The sequence below is a fragment of the Polypterus senegalus genome, unplaced genomic scaffold, assembly GCF_016835505.1.
Source record: "Polypterus senegalus isolate Bchr_013 unplaced genomic scaffold, ASM1683550v1 scaffold_924, whole genome shotgun sequence".
Classification (NCBI taxonomy): domain Eukaryota; kingdom Metazoa; phylum Chordata; class Cladistia; order Polypteriformes; family Polypteridae; genus Polypterus; species Polypterus senegalus.
In genome coordinates, this window is record NW_024379002.1 from 36,779 (window position 1) to 61,293 (window position 24,515).

At 39.5% G+C, this 24,515-nt stretch overlaps 1 pseudogene; it reads right to left on the reverse strand.

Moving 5' to 3' along the window:
- Positions 1–459: 459 nt before the first annotated feature.
- On the reverse strand, positions 460–19,752 carry LOC120519772 (annotated as a pseudogene).
- Between the last annotated feature and the right edge of the window lie 4,763 nt (positions 19,753–24,515).

The window sequence follows — 24,515 nt, forward strand, 5'->3', positions numbered from 1 at the left end:
TGCTATCTTCACAGTATGACTCTCCTTTTTTCTCTTTATCCATCCTCCTTTTTTTTTTTGTTTTCTAATTGTTTTATTTATCAAGTTCCTTATTTATCAGTGAAAGGCAGTATATGGCATATAGATTGGTTTAGCTTCTTTTGCATGCCATTTACTTTCTACACCTCAAAGCCTTCTCTAAGACACAAACTGTTAATGTTATAAATGGTTCACTTCAAACTTTAACATTCATTTAGCTCTTTTGTTTTATTTTACATTTGGCCTTTTGGAACTGAGTCATGGTTTAAGTAGGAATGTTCTGCATCCAGTCAGGTAATGTAGTCCATCTGTCCACCTGGTGAGGTCATTATATACAGCTGATAATGCAGTTATGGTCAACACCTTCATCATGTCAATAGTTCAGTGAAGAAAAATGAAAAAGCAGCGGTGGAAAGATCAAATAAAACAGACTGGAATGCCCATCCCTTTGACCGTTTTGATAATCCACCTAAATTATCTTTAAGGTGACAAGAAAATGGAGCATACCATGACCACAAGGCAAGAAACAAACTTGGATAGAATGTCACTCTATCACAGGGCACCATTTGACCAAAACCAGGGTAAAACTGGGATTTGGAAAGTAAACTGGTGCATATGGGCACTAGGAGAACATGGAAATTCCACACAGTCAGTGACCGGGCTGGTGTTTGAAAAGAGTGATTTGGAGCTGTAAGGTAGCATCACTAGCCACTATACCAGTGGAATGGGGTAAAATAAAATAAACAGAATTACTTACTAGTTGTTATACTTGCATACAAAATTAAGATTTCATATTCTGAGAGATGGGGACTTAACTCTCATGTTCCATCAGCCACCATAGATTTGTTCGCTGTTCTACTTCAGGCAAAGATTACATTTTAAAATATTAAGTAAATTGGGAGTGTTTATCTTCAGGTGGTCTGCATGATTTTTTAGTGTAAAAGAACAAGACAGTTTTAGTGATAGAAGACATAAAGTGACCTGCAGACCAAAACGGTCACTAGTCAGGTGGGTTTAGAGGGCAGATTGTTACACTGGAGTCCCATACAAACCCAAACCCTGGATAGAGCGGCTCAGTAAAGGAGGCGTTGAACGTGTGTAGGAGGGTCATTGTGTGTGAGATGCTATAAAATGACAGAGATCCAGCAGACCAGTCCAGGTACACACCAATTCTGTGACTGCAGGGGGCGCTGATTTGCATCGTCTTGTTATTGTGCCATGCGGTGTAACCGGAAACAGAGCAGCAGAAATCCCAGGACTTGTCATTGCGCCCAAGAGCACTTTCATCTCTTTCTCCTTTCCTTGCTATTCCTTTATATGTCACTCCAATGTCAATCTCTTTTCCACTCCACTCAACCTCCCAGTAACAACGGGTCCCACTCAAAGCCTCTCTGCACAGAACTTCAAGCCAACTGTCAAATCTGTCAGGATGTTTAGGATACGGGATCTTTTTCATCTGACTTGTCACCTTCTTGTTCCCTGCCGACAGGTATAGACAATTGTTTGCCGTGTTGGGATCCAGTGTGAGTGGACAGAAGTCTGAATGAAGAGAAATTAAAAGAAACCAAGTTGAAGAAATCTGCTGGCATTGTGACATATGAGACTTGAACCTGAGGGTAGCAGTGCATCTAACAGAAACAATTACATTTGTGACTTTCATGATGTTACTGACATATGAGTAGATCTGAAATCAAACATCTATTATCATTAATGTGAAGACAGTGTGGGTAGCAGCTGCAGATGTCACGTGGTCCAGAAGAGGGCAGCACTTGAGTTTTTATAGTCAGGGAGTTGGTCCTGTCCAGTGAGGTCGGGATGCAGATCCGAGTTGGGAACAGATGGAGTGAACAGTGGAAGCTTTGAAATGAGTGGATGAGTGTCATGAAAGAACATAAAACAGTAAGTCTGAGGTCAAAAGAGGAAAGTGGTGATCAGCAGCACAAGGAGCAGAGTGACAGGAGGAATAAAGAAATATGGGACCACAGGACAGGTGGAGGAGAAACATAGAGTAAAGGAGGACATAGAGAGAGAATTGATGTTTGAGAACAAAAATTTAAAAGACAGGAAGAGCCAGAAATGAAATGGGGTAAAGGCCTTGTTTAGAGAACACTGAAAACATTGAACATGGGGACAATGACTGGGAAAGAAGAAGAGAGCTGGCAGATTTGATGGAAAGGATGAAAGTGGGGTGTTGTGTGTGCAGAAAACAATGTGAAAGGGAAATAAGACAAGAGAATTGGGAAGAGGATTTAACTCATTATAAAGTGGTGGAAATGAGCATGGAGTAATAGTGTAGGTCTAGTAGTATCCAAAGAACTAAAAGATAGACTTGTCAGTGTGAGTAGGAGGAGTGATAGAGTGAGGAGTGTCAAGCTAGGCTTTGGTGAGACTGTAGTTAATGTCATTTGTGTATATGCTCCTCAAGTGGGCTGTGAGGAAGAGGAGGATTTCTGGGCAAAGATGTATGAAGAACTTAGGGAAGTACAGAGGGAGTAAAGGTGATTGCTATTGGTTATTTAAATGGTCCTGTGGGAAAGAGCAGGGAGATGACAGAAAAGGGACATGGAGGGCAGTGAGTAGGGGGATCAAAAAGGAAGGGGAGAGGATAGTAGATTGAGCCATGTCATCTGATTTGGTAAACCTTAACACATTTTTAGGAAAGAAAGTAAATCAGCCTGTGACTTATACCGTGTTTTTCCCAAAAGAAGACCTACTTTTAAAATAAGCCCTATAATGATGTTCAGGCTGATCTGTAATACTTAAGATCATCAGCTGAAAAGTAAGGCGCCTAAGGCCAGGTTTATACTTCACGCGATGTGACGCGTGTGCCCGAAACATCCATTAAATTCCGTGGACACCTTGCCATAATATCTCTGAAAAGGATGTTTAATGATTACATCCATCAATTCGGGGATGCGTCAATGCCGGCATCAACTCATCACAAGGCAGTGTGTTTGAATGGAAACTGGAGCACACAGTGGAAACCCACCAGGAAAACATGCAAACTCCAGGCAAGGATCACAAGGGACGTGATTCCCTGCAAGACAACGGCGCTATCACTCTGCCACCGTGCCACCTCATATGTGTAATTATATTAACAGTATTTATTATTTACATTAAGTTAACGATTTATCTGTAAAATCTAACATACTGTACATACTTTAATGCATTTCATCATGAAAGTGATATGAAGTATAAATCTAAGGATTCTAAATGTGCAGAGAGCTGGAATATTATACATTTAATGTCTTCTGTGTGGTGATCTATTGCTGCTTGTTGCTGCTGTCCGTTCAGGAGGAAGCCCCAGAAGTGCATTGCGATTAACAACTGGGTTGGTTTTAAGATGACGTTTACGATGGTCTACTTTAATGATAAAATAAACTACGAGGTTAAAGTGGACATTTCGAGTTTAAAGCCGAAACTTTGATCACAAAATAGACATTTTCATTATGTCCTTATTTTTTTTTCTCTGTGGCTCAAATACGCCGCTATACATTCTGATGGTATTGTAAGGTACAAAAAAAAAAAAAGGCACAGAAGATGGTATGTGAGACTTTTAAAATGTATCGTGTCATTACTTTGGGAAATATGTGATGCTTGAATATAAAAGCAACATGAATACATTTGTATGTCAGGCATTTTGCTTCACAGCATCAAACATCAAATCACTTACTTCGATACTAGAGGATCCTAAAAGCGGCTAGAGTAGCAAGAAATTCAGGCTGGATTTCAAGGTTTCAATATGGAGAGTTATGAAGATATTCCAGAAGAAGATGACATGACTGTATTTGGATAAATGTATATTGTTGTACATGAATAAATATAAGATATCCCCTGAAAATAAGCCCTAGTGCATCTTTTGGTGCAAAAATAAATATAAGACCCAGTCTTACGGTAGTACACGGTAGTACTGGAGGAAGGGAAAGCCAAATAAACTTTCTAATGTGTAGAAGATCTCATTTGAAAGATGAGACAGGTGGCACAGTGGTAGTACTAATGCCATGCAGTAAGGAGATCATGGGTTCAGAACCCCAGTCCTCCCTGTGTGGTAGCACCTTGAGTAGTGAGAAAAGTGTTATATAAATGTAATGAATTATTATATAAAGAATTGTAAATTCATAAATGGTGACAGTGCAACATAAAGTGGTGGTGATGGGCAGGGAAATCAAAACCAGCAAGAGAGTGAAACAACAGCAGCACACCAAGGGTAAAGAGGTGGAGATTAAAAGAGGAAAGACTTAAGAACAGGTTTAGGGAGAAAGTCTGAAATGAAGTGCAATCATCTGAGAGTGTGTAGGAATGGTGGGAGTAGAACAGCAAAGCTGTATTAAGAGCAGCTGAAGATGTGCTGGGTAAATTGACATGAAGGAGCCCTCCTGGGCACAAGGAGACATGATGGTGGAACACATACAGGATGTGATAAAAGGTAAGAAGGAGGCAAAGAAGAAGTGTCAATCTGGGAGGAAGAAAGATAGCTATAACAACAACAATTATTTCTATCGCACATTTTCATACAATAATGCAGCTCAAAGTGCTTTACAAGATGAAGAAAGAAAATGTTATAAAAAACATAAAAAGATAAAATATAAAAATAAGATTAGATAGAGAAATGTATAGGCAAACAAACAAAGATGCAAAGGAGGAAGTGGCCAAAGCACAAGTTTTGGAGGAGATTTACCAAAAATTGGAGACCACAGAGGAAGAGAAAATTAATTTTAGAACAGCAAAGGCTAGAGTCTAATCAAGGATGAATTTTAGTCAAATAAGGAAAGTGAAAAATGAGCAAGGTATGGTCTTAAGTGATCATGGTAGGATAAAAAATAGATGGTACTTTGAAAAGCTGTTGACTAAAGAAAATCTAAGAGTACAGTAGTAATTTGGGATGGAGTCCCAGATGATGGGCTAGTACCAAGAATAACAATAAGGAGGGAGGGAGTAAGGAACGCTCTGAAAAGAATCACAAAAGTAAAGGCAACAGCACTGAAATACCAGCAGAATAGTGGAAGAGTTTTGGAGAAGACAGAGTAGATGTGGTGTGGCATCTAATGCAGAAAATCAACGAAAGAAGAGAGAATACCAGCGAAGTTGAGGAACAGTGTGATTGTTTCCATTTATAAGGAGAAGAGCGATACTCAGGAATGTGAAAACTATAGAGGGATAAACCTGATGTCACACACAATGAAAATTTGTGAAACAATCATAGAGGGAGGTATCAGGAGTATTGTGTGATTGAAGAATTAAGGCAAAGGTGAAAAGTAAGGTTTTTAAGACAGTGGTAAGATCAGCAATGATGTATGAACATAAGGCATGGACAGTAAAGGGAGTGCAGGAGAAAAAGATAGATGTGACAGAAAGAAGAATGTTAAGATGGGTGTGTGGACTTACACAAACGGACAAAATAAGAAATGACACAGTCAGATGAAGAAGAAGAAGTTATAGAGAGAAGGTTTATGGAAGAGACCACCATAGGGTGGAGTAGTTTGGATTAATGCCAGGGAGAGGAAAACTGATGCAGACTTTGCATTGTGACAGCTCATAGAGAAGCATTTAGAAAACAGCAAGGGTTGCATATGTTGTAGATTGATTTTAAGAAGGCTTATGATAGAGTGCCACATGAAGAGGTCTGGAGGTACATGAGGGAGAAAGGAGAACCAGAGAAGTATGTGAGGATAGTCTAGGATATGTATGAGGGAGTGAGAACTCAGGTTAAAAGCAGTGTTGGGATAACAGACAAGATCCCAGTCAGAGGAGGTCTGCATCAGGAATCTTCTTGAAGTCCTTACCTCTTTGATCTGATTATGAATGTTTTGACTTGTGGGATAAAAGAGCAATCCCCTTGATACAGGCATTTTACTGGTGATATTGTGTTGTGTAACACCAGAAACAAAGAAGTGGAGAAGAAGTTGAAAGAATGGGGAAGGGCATTGGAAGATAGAGAATTGAAGATAAATAGGACAAAGAGGACAGAATATGAGGGTTAATGATGATCAGAATTCAGAAGTTAGCCAGCAGGGTCAACTACTGAAAAGAGTGAATAAATTTAAAAATCTAAGATCAGTGGTAGCCCATGATGGAGAATTAGATGCAGAGAAAAGCCATAGAGTGCAGTGTGCAAGGAACAATCGGAAGAAGGTATCAGGAGTATTGTGTTACTGAAGAATTAAGGTGAAGATTAAAGGTAAAGTTTTTAAGACAGTGGCAAGACCAGCAATGATACAGTACATGGAGCAGAGACATGGGAAGCAAATGGAGCACAGGAGAAAACGTTGAATGTGGCAGAAATGAGAAGGTTGAAATGGATATGTGGAGTTACAGAAAAGGACAGAATAAGAAATGAGATAATCAGAGGTGCAACAAAGTGGGAGAGATAGCTAAGAAAGTACAGGAAAGTAGGTTAAAGTAGACTGGACATGTAATGAGGAGAAACAAAGATATGTGAGCAAAAGGTTAGGTTGATAGATAGAATAAAATAAGATCTGAAGGAAAAGGGCTTTATTGGTGAGAAGGTGCAGGGCCAAGCTTTTCAGCGAAGCATGATCAAACACATCGACCCCACAAAGAAGTGGGAAAAGACTAAGAGAAAGCAGTAAAGAAGAAGCCCTCATTTTCCAAATCTAAGTCATGTCAAAGAATAAATATATATTTTATAAATTTTATTTGTATGTTCCAGAATAATTTACAGCAATTAAACAAATTTAACATCTACTTGGTATAAGCAACAGCCTGCTAAAGTGTCGGCAGTGACCTGATGAAGACCAAGTGCTGACAGGCCTCTATTAGATGGGAATGAGCAGTGGGACTGTCAAGAAGTGCTTGTCCATAAACATTGTGTGTTTAATCTGACATCTCAAGTAATCAAAAATAAACAAGTAAGAAAATGTATGCATGGAGTAATGTTCAGGGGTGTTTGGAAACTTACGTAAACGGATTTAAAAATAAGTTCATTTTACATTTTTTAGTTACTTATTCAAAGAGGTAGTTATCACATTTAAGTTTATTAAATATTGTTGCAACAATAAGTCATGTTCATAAAATAGAATACAATTACATAAAGTAGAAGACCACATGAAATGCTTTTTTAGCAGCACTTTACAATATCATGAAGCTAAAAATGTGCCTAATGACGCTTGAGACTCAACAGCTTTATAGATAGCAGAGTCCAATTTAAGTGATGTCAAAATGTCATTGATAAATTAATATGCTGTTGTTAGTTCCAGAGTGACTGGAGTTCAAATTTCCTAAACATAACATTTTTAAAAGAAGTTCCAATAGAGAGGTAAAATCTCTGTTAAAATCCAAAGGCAGCTTAGATAGAGAGAACTTTATTTGTTGTCATGGTGTAATACTACATTTTTCTTCATGTCACTGTATCTGGACAGTACTGTTATGAGTTTTATTCACATGTGCATGTTAACTGTGGCACACAGAGGCTCAGCAATTAGAATTGCTGACCAAGCATTGGGTTAGATAGCCAAAGACAACTGGAGGCTTGTATAGTCAGCTTAAACACAGGTTAGGGTATTTCTGTCCTCTATAAGCACAAACCTTCTTTCCTTCTTGGGAGAATGAGAATCGACATGTAAGCACTATGATATTTCTGTATTTTGTGGGAGAGGAATTCAGCCCTTGTTTGGAAACGAGAAGACCAGCAAATGAAGCAAGAACCATATAAAAGGTCTGGACAGTGGCCAGACCCTTCGAGGCTGTGCCAACAATAGGTGTTGGAAACCCTCCCAGCGTAGGGACGGAGAAAATGGCTGACTGTGTTGATCCAGATTCCCACCTGGATAAAGTCTGTCCATATGCCTCCCCGTCTGAACTGCGTAAAACGTCAGTAAATGTAAGCTAAAAGATATTTTGTCTCATGTGATTCTTGTACGCGTAATCACTATGGGAGGGATATCGCCTTTTCTGGTATATTATGATATTGTTTAATTATTTAATAAGCCACAATATTAAAAGAACACATTTCCAAGAGAGCTAATGCCTCTGCAGGAAACATAATGGCGTAGTCGGCAGGATTGTGGCTACATTAATAATTATATTATTATATATTAATTATAATATTTTATATATATATTAAACATATGCTTACACTGATGAATGGGAGGCTCGGTAATAATATTTGATATATATATTTCGGATTGGTTGCGCGCACGGTCATGGACTCCGGCCGAGAATTAAAAACTGCCTTAACATGCCTGGCCTGATTAATTTATCCCATCAAAAGACAAGAGGCGGACTTGTCAAACTCGGCACAGTGCATGAGGCTGGAAAGAAAGCCCGACATCTGTCGGCGAATCGTGGTAGCGTCTGCTACCTACGGTATGAGAGTGAACTTTTAAGGTTGGACTTTTAAGTTTAACGCATAAGTGGGACTAAAATTGGACAAAATAAATGGAATACAACAAGATTGAAACTGATGGCACGAGACTGGCTGTCCAGTAAAATGAAACGGCACTCACAGGGGCAGCACAGATTAATTAATGGCCGTACGAAGCCCAAAATCTACCTAGAAAAGTAAATGCCGTGTTGGGAAACACGTATTTACAATAAATTACATCGCTAGCCTTTAGAAAACAATATTGAAGGCTATAAAGAACGGCGCGTTATTGTATATTAGTTGCGGCAGGCAGACAAGACATGCAGGCATTGCACTCACCTTGCCGTTTGCGTGGTAATCCCAGCGGAGCTGAAAAAAACTTAAAGATGAAATCAAAGCAACAGCGATAGAATCCATAACGTCTCAATCACGATCGCTAAAATAATTTGTAGAAATCTTTAATGGCATCCAAGCAGCTCGATGCAAAAATACAAGCTTCGTCCACGTGTTACAAGCAGTCTAAAAGACGCCAGCTGTTTCTATCAGTCTACCTACAAGGGTAAAGGTTACAGGTTAAAGGTTTTGGCAAAACCCCCACCTATTTTGGTACTTTTAAGAAATTGCCGTGTGTTTAAACACACAGAAATAATTAAATTACCTTTTAAATATAGCTTAAATAACGAACATACTTTATAAGCTAATGTTTAAAAAGAATTTGTAAAACGGTGTACACATATAGCGCTAAAATGCAAAAGAGCTCGAACAACAAAGTGGAAAAAGAATAAATACATTTGGGGTTAAAACTTACAATAAGAACAATTGGTTTAAAGCAAATCAAAAAAGAATGTGTCCACTTTTGTTTAAAACTTATAAACGTGCAAAACATTTTTTTCTTTTAAACCCTGATCAAGTTTAAAGGAAAAATACTCTTTTAATAATACTAAATAATAAGGGAGACAAGTTCTCACGGATATGTAGCATGTGCCCGATTGTGCATGAATGGAGGTTATGTATTTTGGGAACTCTTAAGGGAATGTATGGTGGCGCAGTGGTTAGCACACTTGCCCGGTGATATGAGATAAAGGTTCAAGCATGTATGTTTTCCTTGTTAAGTCAGAATATTCTTTGTGACCGCATAACTTTTTCTGGGAACACTTTCTTGTTGTGGAATTGTGCTGCGTGATTTCCTCGCGCGTGGATTTTCTTGTTGTCGCAGAATTTACGGATCGCCACGGGTAATACGTTACCCTCGTTTGACGCTGAGTCGTAATGTTCGCCACGAAAATTCCATGATCTGGAAAATAGCGCGTATGAAACTGAGGTAAGAAGCATTCCTAATATTTTCAGTAATATCAGCTTGCGGCCTGAGATGTTGTTTGATTAATAATAAGCATGAAGGAAAAGACGTGCTTAAGTATGTTGCATGGTGAAACCCTATAGATAAACAAAAAAGCACAACCTCGAGTGAGTTTATAGCACGTGTGCTAGAAATCGAGAACTTTATTCTGTGAATGAAGTATTGTTGTAAAAGAGAACGCGAGTATGTGAATACATGTAAAAGAATGAAGCAATTGCCAAATACTGTGTAGAAATGACTGAAACGAGTGAAGGTTGATTGTCTGTTCTCTAGTGAACGAATTTCTGCTTTAGCTAAGTAATTCTACTTGGACATGAAGCAGAGTTTAGAATCTAGAAAAGAAAATAAAAGACGAATAAATTATTTTTATTCAGAGTCTGGGGTGGCAGATGCGTGTTTATGTCATTTGTACGTCTGTCTTTCTATGTTCGTCAGCTGACTAAGAATGTTAAACTGTAGAAATGGGAGACGTCCCATATAATAATATTCAATGTTAAATGTAATACATGTGAATATCAATGGTGATCATGACTGGTGATTGATAACACAATCTGTGCTTGGTCTGTGTTTTTGAAGCCTGCAAACAGATGCAGAGTTTAAATAACGCCATGACTTATTGACCTCGACGAATCTCAGAATAGCTTGTAACATGGTCAGTTAAAGAGAAGAATTTTCAAATCTGAATTTCATGAAAAGTGTTATAAGCATAAAAGTTGCATTTAAAATCTATAGATGTTCTTGTTCTCCAGATTCAGCAAATCCAGTGACCAACGGATGGAAAACAAACTATGTTTTTATACAAGTTGCAAAAAAATAGCTTAATAGCCAGTTTGGGCATAGCAATTAGAAATAATCTAATCGTAGGATAGTGAATATTTATCAATCATAAATTAATGAATAGCAGCTATTAGAATAATTTTCTTGCATGCTGATTTAGTGCAAGTGTTAAATGTTTTAATGACAATATGCAAACAATTGAACACTAGACTGATTTCATTCTTTGAAAGAACAGTATAGAGGGTTTACATATTTTGATGTATGACAAATGATTATTATTATTATCACTTCAGTAATTACAAAATGTATTAGAAATCATGTATTGATTTGTTTCTGTAAGTGATTAATTTTAAGAAGACTTGTTATTGCATCAATGTATTAGGTTAATGCTCAGTGATAATGCACACAGCTCAATGGATTATGCAGTTATACATTAGAAGCATTAGTCTATATGAACTGTTATAAAATCTTACAGATTTTGTCTTTTAATAAGATCAGCTATATGATATGGATGTTATAATGTAGGCAATGTGTGAATTTTGTGTAATGTATGATGATCCTACTGAAGAAACATTGTCACTAGCATAGTTTAAATGTATTACTCTATTTCTTGCTGTTATTTTATGAGACTGAACTGCGGGTCTAGAATTGTCATTTATAATGCTGCATTTGTATGATACATATGATTGGGAAATAATTGCTTTATGTTATGTATTTGCTCTACCTTGCACCCTTCTCTAGTTAGCATAAGAAGTAGCTTATGGTTAGCCACTCAATTTAGTGGTTAAAGCCTCTCCATTCAGTGGTAAAGTTTAATGAATGAAGTAACAAGTGGTGTATATACAAACGAAGACTTACAGAGACTGTACTGCGCTAATGACTTTTAATCTGTTGCACATACCTGAGAATAGCTGGTGAAGAAACACTTGCTTTTCCAGAGGGAACGGAGTAAAGAACTAAAGAAAGATTGCAAGTCCAGCTACTCAGATTTGATGCCATGAACTAAGACAAGTTTTATGGACTGTGGCAGGGACAGGCTGTAGCCACTGAGGGGATGTGACAGCTGTTGAAGGCTCCCATGAATGACCACTGAATACAGTGCAAGCTTAGAGGGAAGTGAACCTCTGCTAAAAGGGACAGTCACCATGTGTTCATCTTATGAGCTCCCTACTGATAAAAGGACTGTTTACTTTCTGTTCCAGTAACAACAAACTTTAGTGCCTTGAAGCAGTCACACTTTGTTCAGACGGATCTGCAAAGTTACCAATCAGCAAAGCCACCAAGAAAGAGACTTTGTTAACAAACCACTGGGTTGGACAAGGCATATATATATATATATATATAGCAAGTCTAGGAAAATACTTGAAACTATTATAAGAAGGGCTCAAAGGTATGAGGATATGCATGATTTATCAATGATGTGAACTTGTAAATTGGTAACTTGGAATAGAACATCTGATAGTGAAGTTGGGGAGGATAACAGATAGTGAATGAACAATTATGCAATAATACTAGTTAAGAACAATTAATAATCATAGCAATGAAGCTAGAATAGCATCTGACTTATGTTACAACTATTGTAACTCATAAAGGGATCAGACATCAAAGGGTGGGCACATCTAGCAACATATTGAAGCTAGAAATGATAGAAGTGCCAAAGAATAGTGTAATCCATCAAGATGCTATATAGGATTCTAATATAATCTGATGCTATGACACCCACTGCATGAATTCAGTAATATGTAGATACAACACTGACTATGTAAGAAATAACGGCAAAAATCTCCACTAACACCATTGATGAGATATCACTACTTGATAACAGCATGTTAAATGTAACTGTTTGTCCATGTTTACGCTGGTTTTAGATGAATGGTACAGAAGCTATAGTGATACTACATCTCACATGTCCGTAAATGACTTGAAATATTGACACTGTGATGGGGAATCAAGTACCTTTTGTTTTGTGGATATGACTTTCAAATATTGTTTTTTGTCACAGATCCAGTGACAAAGGGTGGCTTGTAATACTACATTTTTCTTCATGTCACTGTATCTGGACAGTACTGTTATGAGTTTTATTCACATGTGCATGTTAACTGTGGCACACAGAGGCTCAGCAATTAGAATTGCTGACCAAGCATTGGGTTAGATAGCCAAAGACAACTGGAGGCTTGTATAGTCAGCTTAAACACAGGTTAGGGTATTTCTGTCCTCTATCAGCACAAACCTTCTTTCCTTCTTGGGAGAATGAGAATCGACATGTAAGCACTATGATATTTCTGTATTTTGTGGGAGAGGAATTCAGCCCTTGTTTGGAAACGAGAAGACCAGCAAATGAAGCAAGAACCATATAAAAGGTCTGGACAGTGGCCAGACCCTTCGAGGCTGTGCCAACAATAGGTGTTGGAAACCCTCCCAGCGTAGGGACGGAGAAAATGGCTGACTGTGTTGATCCAGATTCCCACCTGGATAAAGTCTGTCCATATGCCTCCCCGTCTGGAACTGCGTAAAACGTCAGTAAATGTAAGCTAAAAGATATTTTGTCTCATGTGATTCTTGTACCGCCGTAATCACGATGGGAGGGATATCGCCTTTTCTGGTATATTATGATATTGTTTAATTATTTAATAAGCCACAATATTAAAAGAACACATTTCCAAGAGAGCTAATGCCTCTGCAGGAAACACATGGAGAAATGTGGCTTTTTACAAAAGCTAATGACAGACAGACAGCTGCACATTGTATCTGATTTACAGATCACTTCTTAATGTAAATGCATATTGTTTGCTTTTTTACATTCTGTTAATTTTGTCAATGTAATTTAATGTTTTATTTAATTTCTATAGAGTTTTAAATATGTAAAATCCATTGAGCCTGTCAGTGGAAAGTTAGAATTGATACAATGTAAAAACACATAATGAACTGAAAATAGGTGTCCTTTCAGTTAATCAGTTCTCACCATTAAGTAAGAATCTGGAGAACCCACTTATAAAAAACCGGACAATTCAATTAATAATTACTTGTTGCACATGACACGGTAAGTAGCTGCGCCATTAAACAATAGCACGCTGCTTCACTCTATCATTGACTTGCCAGCACCTATGCAGGTGTCCAAGCTGCTGGGAATGGAATCTGGAGGTCTTGAGTTAAAAGAAAGAAATAATACAAGTCTTTAATAATGAACTCTTAAACTCTTATATAGCTCAAAGCTAGCTTATAGAATATGTTTTGTTTCCTTGATACCTCTCAGTTTCACAGATGTTTAATGCCCCCTAAACATTCTGATTACAATTGGACTTTTCTCATAAGAAAATACTGTGACAAGATAAAAATGATAAGGCTGTCAGTTTGGTGACAAATAGATAGATAGATAGATAGATAGATAAAATAAGATAAAAGGTGGAGTTAAAGAAACAAACAGACCACTTAGAGGGGAAAATGGCAGAACATTGTCTGTGTCCACATGGAGCACCAGGGCTGCGACTGGAAGTCACTACCTTAACCAATCACTACACTGAAATGAAGATTTCCTGTAGCAGTGAATGTCGTCCAAGGTGCTGAATAGTTGGACCTGTGGTTAGTTAATTGAGATATTGAAGATAATAAAGTGAGACAGATTCAAGATGAGATCAGTAGTCATCTGGATTTGTAAAGTACTTTTCTTTGAAAACATTCTTTGAAAAGATTTTGTAGAATTCTCTCATATTTGCAAAATTTGAACACTAGCAGGTGAAGTTATTGACTTAAGGTCCCACAGCATGTCACTGGTGAAGACTGTAGTTTAAAGTTTGTTACTTTAGGCAAATGGCCAAGCAACCTGCTATGAAAACTAACATTCTCTGTTTCTCCTATTTGAAGGCACTGCCCTCCTGCCTCCAGTGAGACCCATCACTTTTCTGCCTGGCATCCTTTTCTCTTAACAATGGGAAATTGGCTTTTAACCACCCAGTGCAATACCTAACAGTCCTAGTGTGTAACAGTGCTACCTGGTGCACTCTAGTCAAAGTCACAAATAGAACATTTACTCCTTCACTGGTCTGAATTGAGCTATTATCCATAAAACACATTACATTGTTATACTCCACTTAGCACACAATAAATTATATTAAAAAATCAATGTTTTGATCCATCGTTTGATTAAACTCAACATAACTACAGACAGACTTACATTTTAAGAGTCCATTTCTGGTCCTCAAATTCTGTGGGATGTGACGTGAATCATCAACCCCTTAGAAAAGAAAGACAAGAGCAGAATATGAACCTTAAACACTTGTGATGAGCAGCACAGATTCATCTACCTGGTCAACTGAAAACACACAACCCACCAGGCTCACTGATCTTCACAATCTCCCAGCTGCTGATCTCCTCCAGACTCTTCTTCAGATCAGATAAACTCATCCTCAGAGTCTCAGGAAGCAAATCTTCAGTAACACTTGTGGCTGGTATGTCTTGATCTCCAAGAGGGAAACAGAGAGATGGAAACTTCTGCAAGAGAAGAAGAGAGAACGAGGACATAAGACACAAAGACTTGTATGTTACAAAGTCCTGCTGGTTTCCTTTGGAGTGAATCTCTCACCTTTAGGAAGTGGATGTGGTTATCTATTTGTGAAAGTTTGGCCAGCTCAGTGTTTCTCCTCTTCAGCTCTTTGATTTCTTTTTCCAGTTGCTCCATGAACTCTTTAGCCTTTCTCACTTTCCTTCTTTCATGACCTCTAATGACCTCAATGACCTCTGACCTCAATCTCTCTATGGACTCAAGTACAGACCTGAAGATCTTCTCATGTTCCTGCACTTCTCTCTCTGCTGAGCTCTGATCAGACGAAAACAGAAATTAATTTTAGTGTGAACAGCTTTACAGAAGTAGAAACTCAAATTAGAAAAAGTGGAAAAGCAAAGTGGCAAACAGTTTCTTCAAGATTAAGCATCAGAAATTACAATATTGAAAGCATTTAGGCCTTTATATATGAAAATGTTTTAAAAAATTGATGACAATTAAATTTTAGGTTTAAAAAGGTCAACATCTTTACTAAATAGCTACACATTTTTATGTTCAACATTTAAGTATGATAATGGCAAATCTATTTGTATAAAAGCTATTTTTATAACACCCTTGAACACACATGCACTGTGATGTTCTCACCTGAATCATCTCTATGGTTTTCCTCATCCGTTTAAGTTTGTTTTCTTTTTTTTCAATTTCATTTTTCACTTCTTCCTTTCTCTCCTCCAGCTGATTCTGTATAGAGACAAAATAGAGGAGAGGTATCTGGAGATTGAGGAAGGAACAAGAAGCAAGTGTTCATCAGCTGAGCATCATGGAGCTGAATGTGCTATGTGGTTTCTGAAATCTTTGGGAATCCCCCAACAGGATGACACACTGAACCGCGATTGCTGCGTCTGTGGAGGACTGCTTGACTGTAACCAAGGCAACTGCTGGTTTGAAGCGCCACAGCATTGCGCCATGGAAACAACTACGAGTTGATCTCAGTCATGCTATAAACTCCTGTCTTTTGATGGGTGATGAAAAGAACATTATAAATGAAGGTAACAGCATTACTTGGCCACGACCCTAACTGATTGCTGTGTCTGTGTTTGGAAGAATGGTAGATCCTGCTACAATAAATAACCGTGCTCTTCCTGTTTCTAGCTGAATAAAACTGGTTTTGCTAAAGTACTGAGACTCAGCCTCATTTTTGGGGTACAAGACAGGGACTCACACATCATATTGCAAGATACGTAAAGGACAAGACTACAGGGAGGATTGAAGACAATGGGAAAAGAAGAGTGAAAGGAGAAAGGACAAGCGAGTCGATGGAGTGATGGCCTCGTTGAGCGATCAGGAATTTAGAAAAAAGATGGAGGAGTGAAAGTTAGAAGAAGTGAGGAGAATGTCTGGTTTATAATTTAGGATTAGATAGAAGAGATTAGGCTTAACTAAAATGCTAGAATTCTATTAGGAAACAATACGAACACGTAATCAAAGGCAAGGAAATTCTGAAGTATTTTTAGTTTAAATTTTCAAAATGTTTTAGTACTTCTTACATATGAAGAGATGGTGATCAAGCTAAAAGAACTGAGAGGTCAAGTTGTGGTGTGCATAAGAGTATAAAAATCATTCAATTATGTAGAACAAAGTATTACATCTGACCGGCTAACCTCACAGCAGTTTCATTAAGATTTGTTTTAATGGCTTCCACAAGCTGGATCCTCAGTGTAGCAACAACAGTGGTCAGAATTCATGAACTGAGCACTTCTGTAGACCCTGCAGTTCTGAAACAGCCTCCAGCGTCTGCCCACAAAGATGTGATCAATCTCCTTAACAGAACCACCAGTATTGGACTACCAAATCCAACGATGCGGCTCAGGACACAGGAACCAGAATCCAATAATCTGCAGCCCATGGCCTTTTGCAAGGTCAAGGAACATGGAGCCATTTTCACCACAGTCACCAGACACATGGGGAGCAACACATTTCTCATAGCCAGCCCCGTCAGGGCCAGTGGTCGCATTGAAGTCACCTCTGACCAGAGGGGTATCACCTTGCGAGCACTCATTAACCACTCAGCAAAGTTGCGAATAAAATGTCTCATTCATCAAGGCATCGCTCACCGCGGTCGGAACATACACTGAGACAACAGACAAGGCACCCAGAGAGTGCCATAATCCGAGTCTCATAATACGCTCATTGAAAGGAGTGACATCAGACACCACGGGAAGAAGCCAATCCACCACAGCAACAGCTACTCCCTGAGTATGACAGCCATTAGAGAGACCAGACCAATAAAAGGTATACCCATCTACAGAGATCTGGCCAGTCCGCGGCCTGTGCACCTCAGAGAGTGCAGCCACTGAAATACGGAGTTCTGAAGCTCCTCTGACAGCAGAGGAAGTTGATCATCATGCTGGAGAGAAAAGATGTTCCACGTGCCTACTTGGATGGGCTGCCTTAGATTAGGACCAGAGTGCTGCTGTGTAGCAGGTGGCGCCTCAGCACTACACCAGTTTCAATCTCCAACAGGCCTGAGCCCATTGGTTCTCCAGCAGTTTCAACGAGGCTCCCAAGGACTTTTCCCCATTCCCTTCATAGAGCTTAAAAATTTTCTATGGGCGGCTGCAGAGAAACTCCCATTGATAGCAGAAAGGAGTCCTGTCTGCCGTTTTGGAGCTGTGTGGAGTTTTTAATGGTAATGGAGTGCCAGTCCTGCCACCAACCTCCAAGTTTTTTGATGGGGTCTCATCTGGGTACTCGGTTTATTCTCCAACTGGCCAGAGTAACTTCTCTGCTACAATAATGATGTAGACAGTACTGACACATCACCTGCTTGGGGCAACCAAAAGCTAAGCAATCTATCACTCTGGGGTCCCCAAAACAGGTAGTCCTTGTCTTAATGAGAGACAAAAGGCCCACTGATAGTGATGAGGAAAACAAGCAGATTTGATTGTTTTGAAAAATTGACACCAAAATAATTTTCATAGGCGATTTCACAATTGCAAAACACAAAATGCCCCAAGTTTGGATGATCTAAAACAACAGTCAGGTGAATGAAACATCACAAAGCAACCAGTGTCAACAGAGTTCCTACTGAGATTTTACACGGTGGTGGAGAGGAACTGATTATACATCTTCAGGACTTTATTCCTAAAATGGTGGAGGAAGCTGGCACTTTAATCAAAGAAATGATAATGGCTAAACATCAGTGGGTCTTGTAGCTTGTGTGCCCAAACACTGGTTTCCCAAGCAGGTGTTTTATTCTGAACTAGACAATAACTCATAGTAGACTTAGAAATTGTTGCAAAGATGTCCTGATGCCCAATATATAGAGAGGTGTTGCACTGATATGAAAAAATGAGAGAACTGTGCCCTTGGCACTCCAACATGATAGTGATCTCTTCACCAAGGTATTGAGCACTTCAGAAGCAAGCAATGTCAGATGAGTGATGGAAAAAGAACATGCAGAAAGAAGCATGGCATCGAAAGAACAATGCTGCTCCACTCCATTCAGGAAAAGAACTACAGTATTGTGGTTGTGTTTTGTGTGAACTTGACTTAATAGCAGAAGACACACAGGTGATTAGAGGAGGACAATCCTGCGCTTGCACGAATGACAGTCGCTGACTGTGTGGTGGACCCCAACAACCTGTAACCTTAAATAGGATGAGGCAGGTTTGATAATTAAATGTGAAGAGACATTTAATTCAACATAAAGTCTTAAGGGTCATTACTAGAACAAGGACGTGACAGCAGCTCATCTCTCTTCTTAAGTCTCTGCATTGACTTCCAGTTATGATTAGATCTTTGGTCAAAACTGGGGAGAGCAACAAAGGAAGAACAAGCAAAATCTCAAACCATCTCGGAGACTAATGGATGAATGTACAAAAAACATATAGAGGATATGTTAATAAAGAAATACCATATAGTAAAATGTATAGATTTCAAACGGGAAAATATGACAAAACTCAGCTTTAGTGTAAGATTCTACAGGTTACCACATTTTATAGGCTAGAATAGACGAACCAAACATACAGTGAATGTCTTTACACTGAAATAAATAAATAAATAAATAAATTTAATGGAGAAGAATCAATTCGTGAAAGAGGAGCACTAAACTCTGCTAGATCCTGTGTCCTCCACACAGTCCCGACCCCCGCTCCTTCCCCCACAGTTAACCTTTCCCATCGCTACTCCTCTCCTCACCTGTCTCGCTGCTCGCTCTTCTTCAGGTGTCACCGTGTCGTGATTCTTATGTTCAGTCGCCACACAAACTAAGCACACACGTCTGGTCGGACCTGCAGTAGATTTCCAGAACTTTCTGATGCTTCTCACAGATTTTCTCTTCGAGATTTCCAGTCGACTCTCCCAGTTTGTGTCTTTTCAGAACTTCAGATCGCAGATGCGGCTGCAGATGAATCTCACAGTAGGAGGCCATACAGGTCAGGCAGCTCTTCACGGCTTTCAGTTTTCTCCCCGTACAAACATCACAGGACACGTCGTCAGGTCCAGCATAACTCTCAGACGGTCCTCCGTCGTCTGTAGCCTCCTTCAGTTTCTCGATCAGTTCTGTTAATACGATGTTTTGTTCAGCTCTGGCCTCTCGTTAAATGGCCGTCTGCACTGAGGACACTTGTAGCCCCCCTCTGTGTCAGGCTGGTTCCAGTAGTCATTGATGCAGTCCACGCAGTAGTTGTGTGGAGTGACCGGCTCCTTCAGGACCTCCAGACACACCGGGCAGGAGTACTGATCGGCAGAAAAAGCAGGTTTATAAGCTGCTGCCATCGCGAACGTCTAAACAGTGTGACAAACGGGCGTTAACAGTGAAGAACTGAAAGTGAAAGAATCTCCGAGGACTTCCGGACATGTGCACACGATGATTTCACTTTAATAAGGCAGTTCCATTAAAAAAAAAACAGGAATGAAGACACGGGACCGATCAGCTGAGTTAGCATTTTCCAGGTTTTGGCTGTCTATTTAACACTTTAGAAATTCAGTTGTTACTTACTTCTCTTCATTGCAATATCATTCATATGCACAAGATGGCGGTGTAGGACACAACACGTACCGTGACATACTGTGATTTTTCATAATTTAGTTTTTCTCAATCGCTTTGGTGCATTTCTCAGATCAGAATTGAAATTCTCAAAACCACTTGTTCAAACTCCATATCTGTTTATTAGTTGTGGACATGAAATTCCCATTGTTTTGAACAAATAGAAAATGCTTTGTACATCCATGTATCTGATTGTGTACAATTGTCTGCTGCTTTTTACGTTCTCATTTGCTTTTGTCATCTCAGTCAAAATGTGTTATGCTCGTTCTCTGTTAATTAGTCCTCCCACTCAAAACATCTACTCATTATTTTATTGCTTTGGTCATTCCATGCAAAAATGATGAACTAATTGTCATAATCTGTCTAGCATATTTATTTATGTATTTGGTAAATCTGAAATTTATAACAGTATTGAGTAATAGGTCTCAGGTGACTCTTAACTTATGATCATGAGGCATTAGCTGAACCAACGATCAAACTATTTTGTACAATTGTTCAGAGGTGAATTCCATAGCACACACATATGGTTTGTTTCTGCCTTGTGCCCTGTGCTGGCTGGGATTGGCTTCAGCAGACCCCGTGACCCTGTGTTAGGACATAGTGGGTTGGATAATGGGTGGATGTATGTATGTGTGTATATATATAAACTGCTCAAAAAATTAAAGGAACACTTTGAAAACACATCAGATCTCAATGGGAAAAAGAAATCCTCCTGGATATCTATACTGATATAGACTGGGTAATGTGTTAGGAACGAAAGGATGCCACATCGTTTAATGGAAATTAAAATGATCAACCTACAGAGCCTTGAAATCAAAGACGCCCTAAAAATCAGAGTGAAAAAATTGTGGCAGGCTAGTCCATTTTGCCAAAATTTAATTGCAGCAACTCAAAATTGTACGCAGCACTTTGTATGGCCCCTGTGTTCTTGTATACATGCCTGACAACATCGGTGCATGCTTCTAATGAGATAACAGATGGTGTTGTGGGGGATCTGGACCAGGGCATCACTGAGCTCCTGGACAGTCTGAGGTGCAACCTGGTGGCATTGGATGGACCAAAACATAATGTCCCAGAGGTGTTCTATTGGATTTAGGTCAGGAAAGTGTGGTGGCCAGTCGATGGTATCAATTCCTTCATCCTCCAGGAACTGCCTGCATACTCTCACCACATGAGGCCAGGAATTGTCGTGCACCAGGAGCCACTGTACCAGCATAGGGTCTGACAATGGGTCCAAGGATTTCATCCTGATACCTAATGGCAGCCAAGGTGCCTTTGTCAAGCCTGTAGCGGTCTGTGTGACCCTCCATGGATATGCCTCCCCAGACAATCATTAACCCACCACCAAACTGCTCATGCTGAACGATGTTACAGGCAGCATAATGTTCTCCATGGCTTCTCCAGACCCTTTTACTTCTGTCACGTGCTCAGGGTGAACCTGCTCTCATCTGTAAAAAGCACAGGGCACCAGTGGTGCATCTGCCAATTCTGGTATTCTATGGCGAATGCCAATCGAGCTGCATGCTGCTGGGCAGTGAGCTCAGGGCCCATTAGAGGACATGGGGCCCTTGGGTCACCCTCATGAAGTCTTTCTGGTTGTTTGGTCAGAGACATTCACACCAGTGGCCTGCTGGAGGTCATTTTGTAGGGCTCTGGCAGTGCTCATCCTGTTCCTCCTTGCCCAAAGGAGCAGATACTGGTCCTGCTGATGGGTTATGGACCTTCTATGGCCCTCTCCAGCTCTCCTCGAGTAACTGCTTGTCTCCTAGAATCTCCTCCATGCCCTTGAGACTGTGCAGGAGACACAGCAAACCTTCTGGCAATGACATGTATTGATGTGCCATCCTGGAGAAGTTGGACTACCTGTGCAACCTCTGTAGGGTCCAGGTATCACCTCATGCTACCAGTAGTGACACTGACTGTAGCCAAATGAAAACTAGTGAAGAAACAGTCAGAAAAGATGAGGAGGGAAAAATGCCAGTGGCCTCCACCTGTTAAACCATTCCTGTTTTGGGGGTCATCTCATTGTTGCCCCTCTAGTGCATCTGTTGTTAATTTCATTAACACCACAGCAGCTGAAACTGATTAACAACCTCCTCTGCTACTTAAGTTACCAGATTAATATCAATATCAATAAGTTTCATTGACTTTATGCTATACTCTGATTAAAAAGTGTTCCTTTAATTCTTTTGAGCAGTATATATATATATACCAAGCATAACACAGATTACTGAAACATTTTCCTACATGGTAATGGACCAACCACAAGCTAATGAACAGGCACAACAGTCTGGAAGAAGGCAAGTTAGGATGCAGGGTGGAAGAGTAAGAAGACAAAATAAAGGTAGCAGAAGAGAGGGCCGAGTACACAGGGTTGTTTCTGATGAAATAAGGTGGACCACGTTGTCAATTGAGGTCTTACAATGGCTAAGGTTAGTTGAAGAGTATAGCCAAATATTGGGCAAACTACCGTGTCCCCAATCATAGAAACATTTCGTCAGGAGTACAGGTGGGTACTGTAATGTAAAAATATGTATATTGTAAAGCTTCAAAGTACAGAGTTTGCAGTAACTTACTTTTCTGTATATTTTCATTTCATATTTGATGCTGTATCATACACTGGTATATTTACTGTATGCATTTTCTCCATTTTACAATACTGTCCAAATAGGACTGCAAGACTACCTCACAGGGTGGTCAAAGGCATCTTTTTGATATTCAACACTATTTGTGCCATGGTGGTTGTAAATAATGCCAGTCGACTGCAGGAGGTACAGGGAGCTGTGACTGAAGATGACAATATATTTGAGAACATCTCATTTGTAAGTGTCTCAACAATTGACCGAAAGTGCTGAAAAGACAACAAATGAGCAAGAAACATATCTACCGGGTCCCATTTGAAAGAAATGATGACAGAGTAAAGGAGTTTGCTACCAATATGTTCAAGTAAAATATTATTTGCATACTGTAATGTACAGTAAATAGTACAACTTTAGTTATATTTCGCATAGTAAAAAAGAAAGTAAAATCTGAACAGGTTTGCATCTATTTGATGAACTATGTTGTCCAAAGTGTGGCACGGTGGCGCAGTGGTAGACTGCTGCCTCGCAGTTAGGAGACCGGTTTGCTTCCCAGGTCCTCCCTGCGTGGAGTTTGCATGTTCTCCCTGTGTCTGCTGGTTTCCTCCGGTGCTCCGCTTCCCACTGTCCAAAGACATGCTGGTTAGGTGTATTGGTGATTCTAAATTGTCCCTAATGTGTGTTTGGTGTGTGGGTGTGGTTGTGTGTCCTCAGGTGGGTTGGCGCCTGCCGGATTGGTTTCTGCCTTGCACCCTGTGTTGGCTGGGATTGGCTCCAGCAAACCCCGTGACCCTGTGTTCGGATTCAACGGGTTGGAAAATGGATGGATGGATGTTGTCCAAAATACTGTAAACAAAATACAATTTACAGCACAGTATGTGCAATAATTATGTTTTTTTTTTGTTGGTCTTTAGCGTATAATGGATCTGGACTCGAGAGAGCCACATCATAATTTTATATATGTTGATGAGGTGGGCTTCAATCTGGCTAAAGGCAGAAGGCGTGGAAGGAATCTCACTGGTCACAGAGCTACTGTTGATAAACCAGGCCAATGGGGTGGAAACTTCAGCATGTGTGCAGCTATCTCTGACAACGTGTGCTTACTCATATTCCCCTTAGGCCTGTACAACAAAGAACATCTGTTGGCCTTTTAGACACCCTGTACAGAGATGTTATACCTGAAAATGAGAGGGGTCTAATCAGAATGATCTCCCAAAATATGTGATAATTTGGGATAATGTGAGTTTCATTGCTCACACACCTTCAGAGAGTGGTTTACTAATCATGAAAAGGATGATCACAGTATTTCTCCACCCTATTCCCCTTTCTTTAATCCAACTAAGGAATTTTTTCTGCTTGAGGTGGAAAGTTTATGATCATCAGCCCCATACTCAGTTGAGCTTGTTGGATGTGCTTGAGTATTAACTGAAAGCCCCAGGAATGGATGCTGCATTGTATACGGATTAACACCTTTTAACTTTGAATCTAGAAAGTGTTTTGAAGGAACTTTCATGTATCGTTGACATTCCTGATTGTATACACAATGCATGCAGCACCTTCTTAAAACAAGGTAAAAAGCTTTTGTGTCCTTTGAGCATCTTGCTGTAATTATTCAAGGAATGACTAAGTCTCTCATTTTGATCATTTATAAACCTCTTAAATAAAATGTATCCTTAACTGAGGAATTCTCAGCATCTATAATAATAACTAATTATGATAGGTTTCTAATTGTGGGGGATTTTAATTTTCATTTGCATATTCAGTGTGACATCTAAACAAGTCTGTTTATTAACTGTTGCACTCCTTGATCTTAGCCAGCATGTCAGCCATCCTACCTGTAGGAGAACACATACTGCAATTACTAATTTCAAAGGATTAAAAGACAATATGAGGCAGGTCATGGATATGGTATA